The sequence below is a fragment of the Canis lupus genome, chromosome 19 (assembly GCF_003254725.2).
Source record: "Canis lupus dingo isolate Sandy chromosome 19, ASM325472v2, whole genome shotgun sequence".
Classification (NCBI taxonomy): Eukaryota; Metazoa; Chordata; class Mammalia; order Carnivora; family Canidae; genus Canis; species Canis lupus.
The window spans coordinates 17872072-17893658 of record NC_064261.1 but is presented as its reverse complement, the minus strand read 5'-3'; the positions used below and the strand labels follow the sequence as shown (position 1 = coordinate 17893658).

Here is a 21587-nt window from a genome sequence, read left to right as displayed (position 1 = left end):
TTTGTAACAATAAGAAAAAGTGATGTTTTTACTTGTGAAATACTAAATCCTAACCATCAGAGAATGGAGTGGGTGATTGCCTGGAAAACGACTCATACATGCTTTGAACATCTCTCTCAAAGAGTAATTATTTTATGAACATGTAGAAGAACCACTGGGAACTACAGTAAATGTGGGAGTTTTTTTCTGAATAAAACTATTGACATCTATGATAAGAAGTATTCTTCATAATGTCATACGTGTTATCGGGATGGCAAAAGCTAAACTTTAAGTGTCATATTTTAGAAGGTTTGATATGACCCAATTTTAGTTAACCGGGAAAATTTCTAATTAAAAATGAATATATTTGGAGTGACAGAAGGCTGAAAAGACGCTTGCTTCCCAACTAATTCTGTAATGTTGAAACTAGAATTAGTGAAAGCAATACTATGAAGATCCAAATTTAACTTCCTTCATTTTTGAAAAGGACATAAATCTTGTCAATTTAACTAGAACCTATTTCTCTTTTTTTCCTGCTTAGTTGCATTTTTGTATCACAGAATTGAAAAAAAAATTTTTTTAAGTTTTATTTATTTATTCATGAGAGACACAGGCAGAGGAGAAGCAGGCTCCATGCAGGGAGCCCGAAGCGGGACTCGATTCCGGGTCTCCAGGATCAGGCCCTGGGCTGAAGGCGGCGCTAAACCGCTGAGCCACCTGGGCTGCCCAGAGTTGAAGAAATGATCAGCACTCCGGTAAATATCTTAGCATCATTAATTTTACATACGTTATTTTAAATGAAGAAAAAATATCCAATTTAAAGCAGAGAAAAGATACTTAATGTTAATAGACGTATAAGGTGTGCTCTCTGTAAAGAAAATAGCAAAAGGAAAGCGTATGTTTTAAGACAGTATCCACCAAGGAGGTAAAGCAAGAAATTATGGTTTTTGCCGTGTAACACTTGTACCATTACTGCATGCTTGATTTTCCTTTGTTCCTTCTTCTGTTTAGGGGCACAAGTGGTTTGTGGCCAAAGAAAGTGCAGGCTGCTTCCTTATGTGCCATCACCAATACCCACCAGCACTCTGAGAAACAAGCGGCTCAGTGATGGTAAACACTCACGAGGAAACCACTTCAAAAAGCTCAGGTCACTGTTCACAAGAGGACAGTTTTCCTGCCAAGTGCCATGTAAAATGAACTTTGATGCTAAACAGAGGAGAGCTTAGGGAATAATGTGGTCAAGGGAAGAGAGCACAAGAAGACCACACAGATGCAGGGTTTGGAGGTCGCACTGCCCTGGGTTTCAATCCCAGTTTCCGTACCTGCTGGGAAAAATCACTGGAGCTCTCTGCACTCCCATCTTTCAATATATCAAATGGAAGGAAGGATACAAGCTTTATTAGGTGGTTATGAATATTAAATAAGTAAAACAGATAAAGTGCCTGGACTTTAGAGGAGTGTATCAGGTCCCCCTCCCAGTATTCCTACTCACATTAACGAATAGGGACACGGGGATTAAATGCGCTAACATAATCACCTACTTGTTCACATGTGCACACACGCCATCCTGGGGCTCTCACCCTGGGTGAACATGGAGTGATTTGAGGAGTGATTAGTGCCTACCCCAGGCAGCTCTAAATGGTCTTCATCTAGAAGCTTCCCTGCCCCATCTCCAATTGTAAGTCAGATACTCAGATGAATCCTCTGAGCTCTATCAGTTTTATGATTATGTTCTGCTCATTCAGCAAAAAACCAAATGTTTTTTTAATCCTTTCTAGAATAATTTAGAAATCATCTACAGAGGGCCCTCCTTTGCCATGGACTTTAATTTCCCTCACCTCCTTCTCCCATTTAACATTAACAACAATGGTAACGGTAAACACAATGACAACTACCATTTAATGAAGGTCTGCTAGGTACCAAGCCCTACTCTCAGTCCCTTGTGGATATGATCCTTTCCGTAATTCAGGGAGGTGAGGTTTTTATCCACACATGGGTTTCTGAATATCAAAGACTAACCTTTCCAAGGAAACATTCCTGGAATATTTTAGAGTCCCTTAGAAGCAAGCTCTCTGGACATTCTGATGCTGCCTGCCAGAGGTCTCCTCGGCTGAAAGGATTATTTCTGCCACCTGCCATCAGAGAGAGCATGGATCCCCAGACCATGCGGCCTCATCCAGCAGCCACTTCTACTTCTTTTCTGCAACCTTGTATGGCCATACTTCCCTCACTCTTCCCCTGGCCCAGGAGAGAGAAAAACCCAACGCTGGCCCAATTATAGCCTTTCTTGTTAGTGCAGAAGGTCCCTTAGCTCTTTGTGTCACACTGTTCCTAGCCCAGAACTTCAAGGTAAGATCCTTGAATGTCCTCTTGACTCTCACCTTCTTCTACCATACTGTATATAACATTAGTGATTCCACACCTCCTTAAACTGCATTGGTGTAGATGAATCCCTCTCTGTCCTAAACACTCTCGCATTAAATAATCTCTCTCATAATACTCATAATAATGTTCAGATATTACTGATAAAGCTGGGACTGAAGCATAGAGATATCAAATAGTTTTGCCTAAGATGACCCTGGTAGTGAGAGCTGGGACTAGGATCTAGATCTTTTGACTTCAAGTGCCAGCGTTTTTATATTTATACTGTTATTCTGCTTCATGATCTTGTCAACAATTAATATATTTTCTGGAATGTCAGAAACAAGACACTGTCCCTTCATATCTCATTTCAATACTAACTCAATTCTATGGAAAATGATGATTTTACAATGCTGTTTAGCAGCATTCATATATAGTACATTTGGCAAATATATTAAGTGTTGAATGCTAAGGAACATTAAGTACTTAAAACATTTTAAAAGAGTGATTCACTACTATTACTCAGAAAATATGCAATGAGGATGATTCACTATAGAAATTTTAAATGAGACTTTGAAGTAGACATTGTACGAATCATAAATTTAAAAAAAAATGTTTAAGACAGAGAGAGAAGAAAAAAAAACCCTTTGTGGTTGCTTTTCTTACAACTAAATATCATTTTACTAGAAAAGGGCTCGGCCAACATATTGATTCATCCTGGACGGATGCTGTTTTTTGTTTTAGTTTTTTTTAAGATCTATTGTTCATTTTAATAATTTCATTTCTTTTTCTCCTCCTTCTCATTCTTGATCTCCTTTTCTCCTCTTATCTTCTACTTCCCTTTGATTTTTTCATTTTTTGGTGTATTAAGATTAGTTCACATGAAGAAATTACATATTGTACTACATCTATCAACATTTATGAAACATCTGTATTTGGCTTCATTTATTCTTTCGCCTCATCTGTAGATAATGCCTATTCTTTTTCTCCAAGAAAAATAAAGGTATTAGAATGGTCTGCCTCTAAAAATAGAATAGAGGAGAGTCAGTGTGGAGACATTGTGAACTCACTCTCCAGAGAAGTTTCCAAGTTAATGTAGGATAAAGTCTTAGTCAGAATTCTCCAGAGAATCAGAACCAACAGAATATACACATATGTATAGAAAGAGAAAATTTTATTTTAAGGAATTGGCTCATGCAACTATGGAGGCTGGCAAGTCCAAAAGCTGCAGGGTAGCCTGACAAGCTAGAGACACAGGGAACAGTTAATGCTGCAGTTCAAGTCTGAAGGCAATATGTTGTCAGAATTCAGGAGAGGTCAGTCTTTTTCCATTAAGGCTTTCAACTGCTTGGAAGAGATCCACCCACATTGCAGAGTACTGGTAATCGACTTTACTCAGTCTGCTGATTTAAATCTTAATGTCATCTAAAAAATACTTTCACAGAAACATCTAGAATAATATTTGACTAAATTTCTGGGTAGCATGGCCTAGCCACGTTGACACATAAAATTAGCCACCATGGATGGCCAGATACTTCCTGTAGAGAGAACACTGCCCCATGTCCCATTTTCAACTTTATCAAAAAAAGTAGAGTGGTCCCTCAATAAACAATATCAGATACAACTCATGTTCTTTCTCTGGCTTAGCCAGAAATGTTTATGTTTTTACTCTCTAAAACATGGTTCCCTACATTTATGGAAATTCAGAAAGGAAAGTGTTACCTCAACTCGGCTGAAGTGTGATAAATCACTAGCAATTTTCATAGCTGGCAAAGCTGGTAAAATTCTTTCCTGCAAGCTCCAAGGATTTTTTTTTAAGAGATTTTATTTATTCATGAGAGACACACAGAGAGAGAGACAGAGACAGGCAGAGGGAGAAGCAGGCTCCCCACAGGGAGCCCGATGCAGGACTCTATCCCTGGAACCAGGATCACGCAAAGAGCAGAAAGCAGATGTCCAAACGCTGAGCCACCCAGGCATTCCCAAACTCCAAAGATTTAACCATTTCTTCCCTACTAGTCACTATGGTATAAATTTATGGAATATTAGAATCACTTTCCCAGAATGTCATAATTCCAGTTCTCCATTACTTTCTTTAAGCTTCTAATATTGACTCATCCCTTACTCTATTACTCATTTCTTATAGATATAAAAATAGCTCAACAGCAGTTAAGTTAAACCTGGGGAAAGCAGGGGAACTTGTGGGTCTTGACTTCCCACAATTCTAAGTAATCCTATCTTCCCCAGGGCTTACACCTGAGGAAATTGTTATATTCTGTGTGTGTGTGTGTGTGTGTGTGTGTGTGTGTATGCTTTTCTCTCTCTCTTTCTCTGTGTGTGTGTGTGTGTGTATTTTTGAAGGGTAGAGATCAGAATTCAAAGAAAGATGCAGAGGACAGAGAATAAAGAGGGAATTGGAATTTTTGTGGTTTTTTTTTTTCAGTTCGCTATCCCTAAGTGCCTAAAAAATAAGGACTGAGAAGGTGTAATGAAATTTAGAAAAGAGATACTTTCTGTATTATAGTAAGTTCCTCTAAATCTTTCTCTAGCAAGATTGGCCTCATGCTGGTGCTATGAAGAATAGAGTGTAAAAGAGGGGTTCTGGAGGGGAAAGGCATCCCAGGGCCCAGGAGCATGTGCAAGTGGCAACAGTTTGTGAGAAAGTGGCCTGACCAGCATGGACAGCAGAGAAATAAGGTTGAATAAGGAGCATAAAGCCACATTTTGGAGGCCTTGGAAATCCTGAGATAAGACTTGTCACAATTGCATTGTGATGAATAGGGAACAGACATGATAGGGGGAGGAGCAGGTTGAGGAAGAATGAACAGAGGGCCATGGAGGGAGCTTTGAGGAAGCCCAGCTCCTAAAAGATGAGTGGACATCTGTGTATCTTGTCTCATGACTGATTTCCTCCCTGAAGTTAGAGGAAGGTTATCTGATGATGGTAAAGGTGAGAGGTTAGGATTGAGGGCTTGAGAGAATATTGTTCAGTTGAATTGCATAAATTAAACAATTTATTAGCTTCTGCTCTGAGCTGGACACAATGCTAGGTGTTAGAAATATAAAAATGAATAAAATCTGTCCTATCTCTTCTGGAATCCCTTTATCTTTCAGCATCAAGAAGAAAAAAATTTTTAATGAGCTAGCAACACAAGCCAGGCTTGATCTCCTATTTGACTGTGAGCATTGAGACTTGGCAGTCTAGTGGGAGTTGGAGGCAACTTACCATGGAGGCCACTCTAGTGTTGACAGGTCATGTCAGAGTGAGCTGATGATGCAAGCCCGATGATTGGAGGTCCCAGGTGAATAGCAAGTTCCATACATGCAGGGAGTTGGGTGAGGCTCATGCATAAGACAGTTGTAGCTTAAGATTCAGTATAGATTCTGAGATCTCATGATGAGGTCCAGGGAGGGAGTACACAGATATGCTGTTGCTTTGTAATGGAGATGGAGGTCAAGAACTAGAGTAGGTGAAGAACCTTGAGATCCAACAGTAGGATGAGTTGTTAATGGACAATAACTTTTGTGCACTTGTGACAAGGTGAAATCGCTTCTCAGAGTGGACTGAGAAAATATTTCTTTATATCTCCATAAGGCATCTCAATTTCTTCATGACTCCATCCTCTAGATAATAGAAAAAACACATAAATATTAGGTTAGTCTATAATTAAACTTAAAACATTGTAATGAAAAGGAAAAGCTATGCAATTTGCAAGGCTTAGCACAAAGCGAAAATGTGTCTTCCTCATCAAACATTTCAGAATTTCAAGATGGCTACAGGAAAGTATTAAGCAAACCAAAGGTGCCAGTGGTAACACACTCAGAATGCTACACCTGGTAACAAATTCAACAATACCTTTAGGGAATTGTCCATCTGTTTAAAGTGCTTAGGGTCTTATTTGTTTTCTCTGCCTCTATCTCTCTCTCACACACACACACACAAACACACAGAATTTTATCTCAAACATACTCATCAGTGTACTCATCAGTGTACTACAGTCAGCTTGTACCAACTCAAGAGAGTCAACAACTGCCCATCCCTTTCCAGCTCTGTATTTAATGATATTATGTGGGTAACTTGAAATCAGCCCTCGTGGGTGAATTTACAGCATGAAGTTAGCAAGTACTATAAAACAGAGCCTTTTTCTCCAAAGAGCCAGTTAATAAACATTTACCAGCACACCATTGTATGTGAACAAAGATGGCCTATTGTATTGTATTCCTAACACTCAGAATGATGCCCACTGCAAAGAGGACACTAAGTTGTTTAACATATGAATAAATAACCTTCTCCATCTATAGACTATCATGTTCATGACCTAGACAGCACAGTTGAAGGTATCATTTCTGCCTACAGAAGAAATTCTATCACTTGAGAGCTAAATGAATTTAGAAAATTCTCTTTTCAAAAAGTCCTGCTTCACCAAGTGTCTTTTACATAAATCCTATAGTACATAAGCTGAAAATTAATGTTTCTATTCTCTTTGCATTCCTGCCAGAACAGCTCTAAACTTCTGTTAGCCAAATAGATGCCTCTGGAAAAACTGGGGAGAGCAGTCTATACAAGGGCATGTATGCAAAATGATAAATATTTCAAAAAATATTAACTCAGATACACGTTACTTTTTTCAAGAGACTAAACCAAAGAGAAGGCACTGTGGCCGGCAATTATAGACACTGAGGAGGACGGGATGCCATAAAAAGAACCAAAGAGAGAGATTATACTTCTATCAGGCATGTGTCTTAGAGTCATTCAAATTATTTCACAAACATGGAAAGTCTATTTCTGTAGTGTGGAGGGGAAAACTATACTCTTCCTGTGTGTGTCTCTCCTTTACTCCTCAAACAGAACACTTCACTTTTGACACTCTGGTCACCAAATGTATGAGTACTTTTCCCCCAAGCAGTGCTTCTGAGACAACAGCTGGGCGTGCTACAATTCGATTCAATTCTGATGCTAACTTGAATTAGTGCAGGACCTACAGGTTAAGGATTCAGTCCTACAAGACTGCCCCCCCCCCAACTTCAAGCACCAACCACACATAGTAGGCCCTAGATTACCCACATCTATCCAACTTGGCTATGAATCAGAGGTTCCTATGACTTTTTTCCTTGAACTCAATCATTCCCAGAACAGCCCACAGAACTTAAAGAAAAACATTTTACAGTTTATTATATAATAATAAATAATTATATAATTATTATATAGTAAAGAATATCATAAAGGATACAGATTAACAGCCAGATTAGAGGCACATAGGATGTGGTCTGGAAGGGTCCTGAATGCAGCAGCATCTGTCTCCATGGAGTTAGGATATACCACCTACCCTGAATGCAGATGTTTTTATGGAAGCTCCCCAAATGTACTTGCCTCATGGAGGCCTGATCTATCATTAACTCCATTTCCAGCCACTTTCCCATCTCTGGATGATGGGGGATGGGGCTAAAAGTTCTAAGCTTCTGATCATGGTCTGGTCTTTCTGGTAACCAGATCCCATCCAAAATCCCACCAAGAGTCACCTCATTAAAACATAAGACATTCCTGTCACCCAGGGAGTTCAAGGGATTTAGGAGATCTGTGGCAGGAATTGAGGACAGAGGCCAATATATATTTTTCTATTATTTTACACAAAGGAGGACCAGTCACACTTCTTGATATGTATGAAGCCACAGCTTATTTGCAAGAAATGCAGAATTAAGGAAATGCTATTTGTTTTTAGATAATCTACCTCCTTTTTCTCTCTCGGCCTCTCGCCTCTTTCTCTCTAGATGTGCCCCTCTATTCCCTCTCTCACTTTTTTTCATTTTCCCGTTTTTCCTCCGTACTTCTACCTTGGGCACCTCCCTTCTATAGACAGTCCACAGTAAGGCAGATTACTGAGTGTGCATGAAAGGAAAAAGTAAAGAAATAGGGCCAGAATTCCATCTCAGAGAATTTTACATTCCTAGGAATTGAAGCACTGGGTGCTCTGGGTAGGTATAGGCATGTCTGCGAATAAGTGTATTTACATTTTGGTATATTTCTAGGTGTGTTATACATTTTGGAAAATCTTACATTAATCTTTTTATGGAAAGAAAAATTAATCGTGACATTTTATGCATATTTAAGTGACTCTATTATTTTATTTTTTCCCATACCCTCCCTCACATGGCAGAAAGAGTCCTATATGTTTATTATTATTATTTTTAAAGATTTTATTTATTTATTCGTGATAGACACACAGAGAGAGAGGTAGAGACACAGGCAGAGGGAGAAGCAGGCTCCATGCAGGGAGCCCGACGTGGGACTTGATCCCGGGACTCCAGGATAATGCCCTGGGCCAAAGGCAGGCACCAAACCGCTGAATCACCCAGGGATCCTGTATATGTTTATTAAATCTTAATTAATTTTCTTCTTCCTAGACTATAGAGAAGACTATATTTCCCACTTCTTTTGGAGCTCAGCTAAAGCCATATGATTGAGTTTAGGCCACTGGAAATAAAGCAAACCTAGCCATACAAAATCCATAACTAACCATGTTCTCCTCTCCTTTTGCATTTTCCATCATTTGCTTAAAATGGCAGTGTACAAAATGCTAGATCACTGAGTTAACCACTTAGAGAGCTGCCCAAAAAAAGTGCCTTCCTCTCCACATGAGCATTCATGTCTTAGATGAAATAAACCTTACTGAGTTAAGCCCCTGAGATTTGATATTTGTTACTGCAGTCTAGTCAATCCTATCCTGACTCTTTTCTCAGGAACAGCCTCATAGGTCTTAGGATTCATTCTAATTGTATATACAGAGGTCATATACCCATCCTGAAACAATTAGTGTGGCCAAGGAGCATTTGGCACATAAACAATCATGGGTCATATGCTGCACTCCTGGAGTTGGACAGAGAACCTTAGCAAATGACTGGATTGACATTGAAGTAAGAGTTGATATGCCAGGAAAAAATCATGGAATTAGTTTGGCTCTTTTTTTTTTTTTTTTTTTTTTTTTTTTTTAAGTGGGAGAGGCAGGGAAGGACAGGTGGACATGCTGGAGTCCAGATACATAATGTTGGATTTATGTTAAAGCTTTTAGGAATTATAAGTAGGCTGTTTTTATTTTAATAAACACTAATGTTAAGAATTTGTTTGTAGACAAGTCTAGAAGGGCAAATTATTTTTTTTTAGATTTTATTTATTTATTCATGATAGACACAGAGAGAGAGGCAAAAACATAAGCAGAGGGAGAAGCAGACTCTTTGTGGTGAGCCTGATGTGGGACTCCATCCCAGGACCCTGGGATCACAACCTGAGCCAGAGGCAAATGCTCAATCACTGAGCTACCCGGGTGCCCCTAGAAAGGAAAATTAAATACAATTTTAGAAATTCCAACCTGGAATACCAATATAGGTCATCTATTCTATACAATTTAGGGTATCATATATGTTTTTGAGGTGAGAAGTTATTTGATATGCTTAATGAAAGCAGTTTTTAAAAGAATAATAATTTGAGAGCAGTATGCAGGACAGATTGAGATTGGAAAAAAACTGAAATTAAGAAAGTTATAAGAATCCAAAAATGCAATGATAATTGATAGTAATGGCGGTGAAGGGAATGACAAAGAATTGACACATTGAGGGGCATCTGGGTAGCTCAGGCAGTTAAGAGGCCTACTTTTGATCTCAGTTCAGGTCTCCATCTCACAGTCATGTGTTCAAACCCCACATTGGTCTCCACACTGAGCATCGAGCCTACTTTAAAAAAAAAAAAGGAAGAATAATTGACACATTGAGTTACATAAGAAAGGAAAAATGGAGAGGACTTCATGTCTAATGTGATGTGGAGAGATAAGGAGGAATCAAAGATGATTTAAAGGTTTAAAACTCGCATAGGAAATTACATTTGAGGAAGATGGTGATCTTCAGCACTTTGAGTCTGAGATGCCTATTAGACGTTCAAATAGAAGCTAAACAGTTCTGCAATTGTAATGTGGGGAATGATCTGATCTAAAAGGAAAGATTTAAGAGGCATCTACATAAGGATATTTGTAGATAAGATTACGCAGTGGGAGTGATTATGTGGAGCAAAGCCCAGAGGACAGCTCCTGGGACTATAACCACTTATGGGATAGAGCTGAGGTGGGACAAATGGAATGAAGAAGGAAGAAGAAACAGAGGAATAAAAGGACAAGAAAGTAGTGTGTGTCAAGGGAGGGGAAATCTCAAGGTTTTCTTAAAATTGCCTAATGCTGCACAGAGTGACACTGAGTCACTGAGGATCTTGAAGTTTCAACAGAGTGAAGATGCAGTTTCAGAAGAGCTACATTTTGAAGTGTTAACAAGATAGCAAATGGTAAGGAAATGGTGTTAAAAGGCAGGGAGGAGATAAAATGGTAGTTTGAAGGCAGATTGTAGTCGAACCAAGATTTCTCTAGGACTGAGCAGACATGTGCATTTTTTTTTTGACATGTGCATTTTTAAATCAGAGGAAAGAAAGCCAGGGAGGAGGAATAGTTTCCATTGTTCGTTGTTGTGTCTGTTTGTTTATTTGTTTGTTTTTGGCTGCTTTTTTTTTTTCAGAATACTAGTAACAATAATAATGATACCTTTATTGTCACCTAATAATGTGTTAGGAGCTGTGATAGGTGCTTTTCAGTTATATTTTTCCAAATATTGTACTCATTTTACAGATGAGGAAGTGAAAAATCAGAAAGACTAAGTAGCTTAACAAGAACAATCAGCTATTAAGTTGTGGAGCAGGATCAATTCACCTTGATGTGAATTTACTGTCAGTGATGCCCCATAGTCTCTGAAGTGCCCAACAGTACTGGCATGATATAATCCATCAGAAAGTTCTAAGAGGATGGTAGATGATGTCTAAGAGCCTGGGTATAATATGAAAGTTTTCCAGGAATTTCTAACAAGGGCCCATGAAAGTAAGCAAGGGCCCTGTCCCTGGTGGTTTCTCTTCTGTGCCCATTTACTAAAAGCAATAACATAGTTACATGTGGTTTGAATTTTGCATCAGGAATTAATCACTCTTTGAAGGTAAACGAGCTTACTTTGTTTGATCATATAAAAAAAAGTTCAGCTTTTTAGGCAGCTGGTTTTAGGTTAAAGTATAGAAGGAATATAGTCAAATAAATGTTTTAGACGACTACTCCTGCAATCCTGTAGGCCAGAGTTGAGAAGTTTTCTCAAGATGTAGCCAGATGAGTGGTTCACCTGTCAAGGTGATATAGTTATTTTGCCTTTTAAATTAAGAAAAGTCAAGAACCAAATTAAAAACCCAAGAGGTGGGCAGCCCAGGTGGCTCAGCAGTTTAGTGCTCCCTTCAGCCCAGGGCATGATCCTGGAGACCTGGGATCGAGTCCGCGTCGGGCTCCCTGCATGGACCCTGCTTCTCCCTCTGCCTGTGTCTCTGCCTCTGTGTGTGTGTGTCTCTCATGAATTTAAAAAAAAAAAAAAACAAAAAAACAAGAGGTAAGAGATCAACCCAAATACTTGAACACATCTATTGCCTAGTGACATTTGTCTTCCAGTTGTCTTATTTTATCTTTATTTTGCATTTTTTCAAGTTCTTTGGGTATCCTTTGGGAAAGTCAGTGATACATAATGTTGGATTTATGCTGTATATACTGCCTTGTTGAGTGGTGGTTCTTCTCTGGAGAGAGCTGAAGGATGGGTAAGATTTTGGCAGGAATACATATTGATGAGAAGGAAATTCTAGATGAAAAATAGCATAGGCAAATAAGCAGAAGCAAGCAAGCTCATTTCAGAATACAAGAAGTAGTGCAGTTTGATGATGTTATAGAAATACGGAATAAAATGTTTAAATTAAGAAGTTATTGTTTACCATGCAAAAAGGAGAGAGAGTACAGGGTGCCTGGGTGGACAGCTCTACACTCTCAGCTCCCCTCAAAATTATAAGGTTCATTGTGTGCAGCCATATGCAAATTCAATATGCATAGCTAGAATAGCAATGTGAGCAAACCATTGGGGATTTTTATCTAAGAACTGTCTCTCTTCCCAAGAAACACTTGGTTTGGCATGTCCAGAGGTTTGTGATGACACAGTGAAATTGTGGTCAGGGATACTTTCAACCATGGTGGGGAGTGTTTGGACAAAGTCTCTCGAGTCTGTGTCATAACTGAAGATTGAATGCCAGAGGAAGAGCAGTAGCTCTCTTTAATAGCTGTTTGATCAATCAGCATCATAGATAATTGATGCTTCTCATACTCTCTGTAGACTTTGTTTTCTGATGCCTCCTGCCTCTGGACTTGTGAGACTAAAATAATTGATATTAAATTAGCTATGTATGAAAAATTTCTTTCAAAAATTGGAAAAATATATAAAACTCCAGAACCACAGCTCAGGTTGCTTCACAGGTATCTTTCAGGTCTTGTTCCACCTTAAAGAAATGAAAGTTCCAATCATAAGGTGGTGTGGCCTGCAATATGGCTTAAGTAAGAAGGCACCTCTCAACTCCACCAGGACTGCTGCTCAGGACGAGGCCCTGGCTCCCTATGATGTGTACTGCCCATGTTTCAAAGCAAAGTTAAGATACGAAGGTGTGTTTGTGGCATTTTCTCTGATTCCTCATTTTAATTGATTTCTTCATTTAGTCACTTAATTATGGGTCATAAGGAACCACTGGAGATTTTGACATAAGGAAGTGATATATTCAACACAATTACAGTGGAATTCATTCTATTCAATAAACATTTTTAGCTGCCTCTCAGCATGAAATATTTCAAGACACTTTCATTAAAAATCCATCAGCTTTCAGTATGGGTTAAATAGAATTTTCTCTACAACTGAATTTGACATCAAGGTACAAATGCAATATGATGATGTCATGGGTCTAGAAGAAGGCTAATGGATTTGAGTTCTGGCTTTACCACCTAGCAATACATAACTTTGGACAAGTTAGTTGGCCTCTCTTTGCCTCAGGTTCCTCATCTTAAAAAGGGAGGTTAAGAATAGAACCTATCTGGGCTGAGATTAGGGGTAAACTTATTTCAGAGACTCAAGGGTATAGGATACTTTGCCTGATATAGGAAGATAAGGATTTTGGTGGAACCTGTACTGTACCTTTCTAAAATATTATTAGAAAAAATTCTACAAAGTGGACACAAAATCCATAAAACTACTACTTGATTATCTTGCTTCTTAATTATATACCAACCTGGCTATTTGTCAGCAATTCTGAATATCTGTTCATGTATAAGAGCGATCTAGTCAATTGGGAGTGTCCGGTATGACAAAGGAAGTATTCCTTCACTTCTTCTACTGGGGCTAGTTATCTCTCTAGACTTATTTGGATATAGATGTGCTATATCAACTTGAGCTCAGAAGGAAAGTGTTTGCTAAGTCAAAAGCAGTTATTATAATTTCCCTTTGGCTAAAGATCATATTATAAAAAGCAAAATTTTTCAGCTTTCTACAAGGAATACTAAATATCAGATATGTCTTTAGTAAAGGTATAAAATGCAATATATCAAAATATAATATTCCTGGGGACCAGTCTTGCTATGATGCTCTGAGACTCAGAAGATTTTTTTAAAAAGGTTATATGTATATGTATGCATGTATGAACCCAGAATAAAAGACACACAAAATTTACAATACCTCATATCTTTAAGTAAAAATTCCCTTTTTTTTTCTTAAAATGATATTCTGAGTCATGCTTCTGACAGCTTTCATAGTTATAACAGCTTTTATAAACATCCTTGAGGTGTATGGATACCTGTGACATTCAATCATTGTCCTCACCAAGTTTCACATGAATAGTAATGAAAAATTTTTAAAGAAAGAAGAAAAAGAGAGGGAAAGGAAGTAGAGAGGAAGGGAGGATGGAAGGGAGAGAAAGAGAGGAGATTTATTGCTCATTATTGCCACAAGTGAAAAGGAAGAGAAACCGTAAGTGGAGATAATATTTCTGGAACATTCCTGTTTATAAACAGTCCCCCAGATTCCGGTAGCTCCTTTTGGACATGTCTCTTTTCCTCTTGTTCCCTACTAGATGAACTGGAGCTCAGCTCTAGGAAAGCCCCAGCAGAAGGAGGGCAGAAAGGGTGTGAGGTAGCCAACCTTTCCATTTCCCTTCTTGGGCTCTGTTTTTCCATCCTACGGTTTACCCTGATTCAGAACGAGAAGGTGAAAACATACAGAGGGAGATGGCATCAGCCACTTTCCCTCTATGACCAGACCACACAACAACCAAGCCTTGATAACAAAGAATCCATGAAATGAAGGCCTCACCATTCAAGACAGGCTAGTTTCAACTCCAGGTCCTGCTTTGTCCCATGAATGTTGGACTTTCCCAAAGGAAAGAGTTTGGAGCAGTTGTTGAGCAAACTTCCTGGCAGCCACAGAGGCAGTGGATTCTGTAATGTACACTCACAGCCTGCCCTCACTGACACTGCCTCCACTTGTCCTGACTCCCCTGTATCATTAGCCACTGCCAGTGATACAGATGATGTTTTTCTTTTACTCATCAGCACCCAAATCCATGGGGTTGTGAAGATTAGCAGCCTTTCTTATTAATAAGAAACTAGTCGGCCCTGTGGTTGGAGAAGCAAAATGAATCATGGTTAGACATCTCTAGTCCATCTCTAGGACTTCTAGGTGGCTCAGTCATTTGGGCATCTGACTCTTGATTTCTGCTCAGGTCATGATATCACTCTGGGTCGTGGGATCAGCCCCCACACTGGGCTCTGTGCTGATATGGAGCCTGCTTGAGATTTTTTTCTCTCCTCCCTCTGCCCCTCCCTTCCTCACACTCTTGCTCTCTTTCTTTCTCTAAAAAAATAAAAAAAAAAAAAAATCGCCCCCCTCCCTTGGTAGGATGCCATCATTTAAAGCATCTAAATATGGAAAAATCTCAATTTATAAAGTCCTAAAAAGAAAAATTGAGTTTAAAACTTTCCTTAATTATGCCAGTGTTCAACAATAAACTTTGGAGTATGAAATCTCAGCTCACTGCCCCAAATACAACACAGTGTACACCTGTACACTTTTTACATCAAGAGAAAAATGTGTTTAAATGTTCTCTTATTAAATCTTCTTTAATCATGCCAAGGCTTAACAAAAATATATATAATCTAAAAATCAAGAGTCACTACCAATATATTTACTGATTATGTTTTTAAAGATTAAGAGATTCAGTTATAAGCAGAGAATAATATTATTAGAGTTAAACATTACTTTCTGCAAATAACTGAAATTGCTACTCCTAGTTGATACTTTACTTCTATGCTAAAGTATCACCAGTTTGTGGGGTGAATGTGAAGAATAGAAACTTCTCTCTCACCACTGCTACTTCATCAATTTCCATCTTACCGCTGGCCTCTTTCTGCCCCTTTGTTCATCTGTCCCAGGAGAGGGGGTGGACTTTGGGGAAGACTGTTTCAAAAGTGGCTTCCATATTTTCTCTCTCCCTGGCCCTTTACAATATGACTTAGCCACTTGTACCACCCAGAGGTGAAATTAATTTCTCCAACCTTTCAATCTTAGCTGGTTTTAGGATTGACTTTCACCAGCAGAGTGCGTTGCAAGTGATGGGTTGTGGCTTCTGAACCTCTCAGTCTTCAGTTGCCTTGCAGCTTCTGCTCTCACCCCTTGTGTGCTGCCACTGCATAAGAAACCCAGACTAAGCTTCTTAACAAAGAGAGAACACATGAGAGAAAGGCCCAACCAACAACCAAAGTCAACCACCAAATGTGCAACACAGCTCACCTTAGACCATCCAGCCCCAGTCAAGCTGCAGATGACTGCAGCTACATGTGTGACCTAGACAAGACCAGCAGAAAGACCTTCCACTGGGTTTGGTGCAAATTGATGTCTCATGATATTTTTTTTATTGAGATATAATTTACATATAGCATTGTGTAAATTTCAGGTGTACACTGTGTTGATTTAGTACATTTATATATTGCAATATGAGTATCAGCACAGCTTAAGTTAAATCCCTCTATAATGTCACAAAATTATCACTTCTTTTTCGTGGTGAGAACATTTAAGAGGCTTTTAGCAATTTGAAGCATGTAACATGGGACTGTTGACTGCCATCATTATGCTGTGCATTAGATCTCCAGAACTTACTCATTTTCTAACTGCAAGCTTATGTCCTTTAACATCTCCCCTATGTCCGTACCTACTAGCCCCTGGTAACTATAATCTTACTCTTGTTTCTATGAGTTTGGCTTTTTTAGATTCCACATATAGGTGATATCATACAATATTTGTCTTTCTCTGTCTCCTTATTTCATTAAGCCCAAAGTCCATCCCCATTGTTGCAAATGGCAGGATTTCCTTCTTTCCCATGCCTGAATAATATCCGTTGTATATACCACAACTTCTCTATCCATTCGTCTATTGACAGACACTTAGATTGTTTCCATATTTTGGCTATTGTGAATAATGCTGCAATAAACATGGAAGTGCAGATATCTTTTCAATATGCAGTTTTCATTTCCCTTGGACACATATTTCCAGAAGTGGGATTGCTGTATTTTATGATAGTTGCATTTTCAATATTTTTAGGAACCTCCACACTGTTTTACATAGTGCCTACACCTATTTACATTCCCACCAATGGTACATAAGATTTCCTCTTCTCCATCCTCATCAACACTTGTTATCTCTTGCCTTCTAGATGATAGCCATTCTCCAGATTCTCCAGATTCAGCAAGCACAAATATGAAGCGACACCTTATTGTGGTTTGTATTTGCATTTTCCTGATGACTGGTGATTTTGAACATCTTTTCATGTAGGTGTTGGCCATTTAGATATCTTTTTTGGAAAAATATTCATTTCTCTGCCCATTTTTAATTGATTTGTTGTTAAGTTGTAAATTCTTTATGTATTTTGGATATTAATCTCTTATCTATGTATCATTTGCAAATATTTTCTCCTATTTCAAAGATCAACTTTTCATCTTGTTGATTGTTTTTTGTTTGGTTGGTTTTTTGCTAGGCAGAATATTTTTAGTTTGATGCAGTCCTGCTTGTTGATTTTTGTTTTTGTTGCTTGAGCTTTTGGTGTTATATCCAAAAAATTCTTGTCAAGACCATGTCAAGGAAGTTCTTCCCAATGTTTTCTTCTAGGAGTTTTACCCTATGTGCTCTTCTGTTTAAGTCTTTAATCCCTTTCAAGTTTATTGTTGTGAGTGGTGGATGATAGGGATCCAATTTTCTTTTTCTGCATGTTATCATACAATTTTTTTAGTACCATTTGTTAAGAAAAATATCCTTTCCCCATTGAGTTTTCCATGTCAAATATTAGTTGACAGTACATATGGAGATTTATTTCTGGGTTCTCCATTTTGTTCCATTGGTCTATTTCCATTTTATGCCAATATCACCCTGTATTAATTACTACAGCTATGTAGTATAGATAGAATTTGAGAAGTGCAATGACTCTAGCTGCATTCTTCTTTCTCAGGATTCTTTGGCTATTTGAGTCTACTCTGGTTTCATACAAATTTTAGGATTGTTTTTCCTATTTATGCCATTGAAATTTTGATAGAGATTGCATTGAATCTATAGAGGCTTTGAGTAGTATTGGGTAGTATAGATAATTTAATATTATTAATTCTTCTTATCCACAAACACAAGATCTTTCCATGTGTGTCTTCTTCAGTTTCTTTCATCAAAGTTTTGTAGTTTTCATTGTATAGACCTCTCACTTCCTTGGTTAAATTTTATTCCTAAGTATTTTATTATTTTTGATGTTATTGTGAATGGTATAGTTTTCTTTATTTCTTTTTCAGACATTTTGTTATTGGCATATAGAAACATAATTGATTTCTACATATTGATATTATATCCTGAAACTTGACTGAATTCATTGATTAGTTCTGTCACTTTTTAGTTCAGTTTTTAGGATTTCCTACACAAGATTATATCATCTGTAAATAATGAAAATTTTACTTCTTCCTTCCTATTTGGATGCCCTTTATTTCCATATCTTGCCTGATTACTCTAGAGAGGAGTTCCAGTACTATTTTTGAATGGGAGCAGTAAGAGTGGGCACCTTGCTCTTGTTCCTGATCTTAGAGAGAAAGCTTTCAATCTTACACCATTGAGTATGATGTTAGCAGAGGTCTTGTCATCTATGGCTTTTATGATGTTAAGATGTGTTTCGTCTATACCTAATTTGTTGAAGATTTTTATCATGAAAAGATGTTGTATCTTGTTATATGCTTTTTCTGTACCTATTGAAATGATTACATGGCTTTTATCTTTCATCCTATTATTGCAGTGTATCACATTAGTTGATTTGTGTATATTGAAACATCCTTGCATCTCAGGAATAAAACACTTAATGTGTTCTTGAATTCAGTTCACAATTATGTTGTTGTATGTTTTTGCATTTATATTCATTAGGATATTGTTTTATAGGGTTTTGTTGTTGTTGTGCGTAGTATACTTAATCCGGGTTTTGATATTAGGGCTATGCTGGCCTTGTAAAATAAAGATGGAAGAAAGTGTTCCCTCCTGTTCAATTTTTTTTTGAGAATTTTAAAAATATTGTTAATTATTCTTTTAATGTTTGGTAGAATTTACCAGTGAAGCTGTCTGCTCCTGGGCTTTCCTTTGTTGGAAGGTTTTTGATTACTGATGCAATCTCCTTACTTATTATTGGTCTGTTAACATTTTCTATTTCTTCCTGATTCAATCTTGATAGGTTGTATGTTTTTAGGAATTTATCCTTTTCTTCTGGTTTATCCAATTTTTTGGTCTATAATCGCTTATAGTAGTCACTTATGATGCTATGTGTTTCTGTAATACCAGTTGTAATGTCTCCTGTTTCATTTCTTATTTTATTTATTTGAGTTTCTCTTTTTTTTCTTAGTTGGTCTAGCTAAAGGTTCCCAATTTTGTTTATCTTTTTTAAAAAACCAGCTTAGTTTCATTGATCTTTTTAAGTGTTTTTCTGGTCTATATTTTATTTCTACTCTAATCTTTCTTACCAATTTCCTTCTCCAGCTTGGGTTGTTTGTTCTTCTTTTTCTAGTTCCTGGAGGTATAAAGTTAGGTTGTTTGAGATCTTTATATATTCTTAGCATATGCATTCAGTGCTATAAACTTTCCTCTTATAACTGCTTGTGCAGTATCCCATGTGTTTCCATTTTCATTTGTTTTGACATTTTTTTAATTTACTTTTTATTTTTTCTTTGACCTATGAATTGTTCAGGAGTGTGTTGTCTAGTTTCCACATGTTTGGTAAATTTCCAACTTTCCTCTTGCTGATTTCTAATTATACTATTGTGGTTGGAAAAGATACTTGCTATGATTTTAATCTTCTTAATTTACTAAGACATGATTTGTGGCCTACCATATGATCTATCCTGGAGAATGTTCTGTGTGCACTTCAGAAGAATGTCTATTCTGCTACTGATGGACAGAATGTTACGTATATGTCTATTAGGTCCATTTGGTCCAATGTATGGTTCAAATTTAACATTTTATTATTGATATTCTCCCTGGATGCTCTATCTATTCCTTTAAGTGGGGTATTGAAGTCTCCTACTATTATTGTACTATTGTCAACTTCTCCCTTCCGAATTGTTAGTATTTGTTTACTACATTTAGGTACTTTGATGTTGGGTGCATATATTTACAATGATCATATCTTTTTGATGAATCAACCTCTTGATAATATGGAATGTTTCATGAATTTACATGTCATCTTTGTTCAGGCACCATACTAATATTCTCTGTATTGTTCCAGTTTTAGTTTATGTGTTGCGTGAAGCAGGCACAGGCCGTGGTATTGTGAACAGATAATATTGCTGTTGTTTAAAGCCATTAAATCTTCAGGTAAATTTTAAAGAGCAATAAATAATTGATAAAGATTTAATCTGATTGATAAGTCAAGAAAGAAGTTGAGGATGCACAACCCAACTTCTTTCTCTCATTCTTCTTTAGTGAGTAAACAACCTACTAAGAATCCATGTTCTCTTTCTGTGATCTGAACCATAAATCTTACAGAATTAGATGCACTGATACATATTTTTTCCAAATGCTAATGAGCCAGGAGTTAAAGTTCATATTTGGCTGATATCAAGGCCAAAACCAAATACTGCCATAAAGAGAAAGAAGTAGGAATCAAGCCATGTTCTCTAGCCCAGCCCTTACCAAGAATACCTCTGGAAATAATTTTAATAATTAGTATAATAATTTTAGTAGTCACAAATTGAAGATGATCAGCAAAATGAAAATGTTTTAAATATTTTTTCTACAATATATCCCATTTTCCTTTCTCTTCACATTCTTTATTATGTCAAAATTAAAAGTAATTTATCAAGATTTTGATTTTTTTCCTTCTCATGAAACTTTAAGGTGACAAAACTAATTTAATTCATCCTCATAAGACATGAAAAATTCTCATATAGGACTTTTTATTGAAAACAGTATCTTTGGGCAGCCCCAGTCGCCCAGTGGTTTAGCACCGCCTTCAGCCCAGGGTGTGATCCTGGAGACCTGGGATCAAGTCCCATGTCAGGCTCCCTGCATGGAGCCTGCTTCTCTCTCTCTCTCTCTCTCTCTCTTTCTCTCTCTCTCATGATTAAATAAATAAAATCTTAAAAAAAAAAAAAAGGAAAAGAAAACAATATCTTTGCATGGGTTTTGGCCTTGACACATTTCTGTTACTCATTTTTATGTGAATTCAGTTTTCCTGATTAACAGAAGAACATTTGTTTTAACAACTCCTGTGTTTCTGTGCAATGTTTAAATTTTTTTTTTAATTTTTTAAGGTGATTTTTCTGAGTTATTTCTGCTTTTGTTTTTTTGCTCCATTTGTGGGGAAAGCCCCACTTTCCTTTATCCACGTTGTTCCTTCCTAATCAATTTAGATTTAGCCCTTCCTGTTTTGCCTGAGTGTGAGCCCCTTGGAAGGTGGGAAGGTGATGCTGCTGATAAGCCATCAGCTAGCTTGCTGCAGGACCCTTGCCTCATCTGCTAACCTAGGGAAAGATCTCTCTCATTTCAACTGTTGCTCTCACTGACCACTCTGCCTCCCCATGAATGGCTGTTTTGAGGTCTCCTCTTGTCAGGTTGTCAGTCATCCCATGGCTTCTCTATGCTTTCTCCTGAACAGATGCTGTTAATGTTTTGGTCTTGTGGCTTTTGGTGGTTTGCATTTCAGGGTTCCTGGAGTAGCTTGTCACCTAGTTTTAATGTAAATACTGTCCAATGTTTTTTTGTTTTTTTATCTCACTTTTTTGTGTTGGAATTTGGCAAGATCTAAAAGCTATGCCTCTTGC

At 37.6% G+C, this 21587-nt stretch overlaps 1 non-coding gene across 1 annotated transcript; it reads right to left on the bottom strand.

The window, feature by feature from the left end:
* Positions 1-19973: 19973 nt before the first annotated feature.
* LOC112642813 (U6 spliceosomal RNA) lies at positions 19974-20077 on the bottom strand. The gene has a single exon (XR_003125471.1). It is a non-coding gene; the product is annotated as a U6 spliceosomal RNA (small nuclear RNA).
* Positions 20078-21587: the final 1510 nt, after the last annotated feature.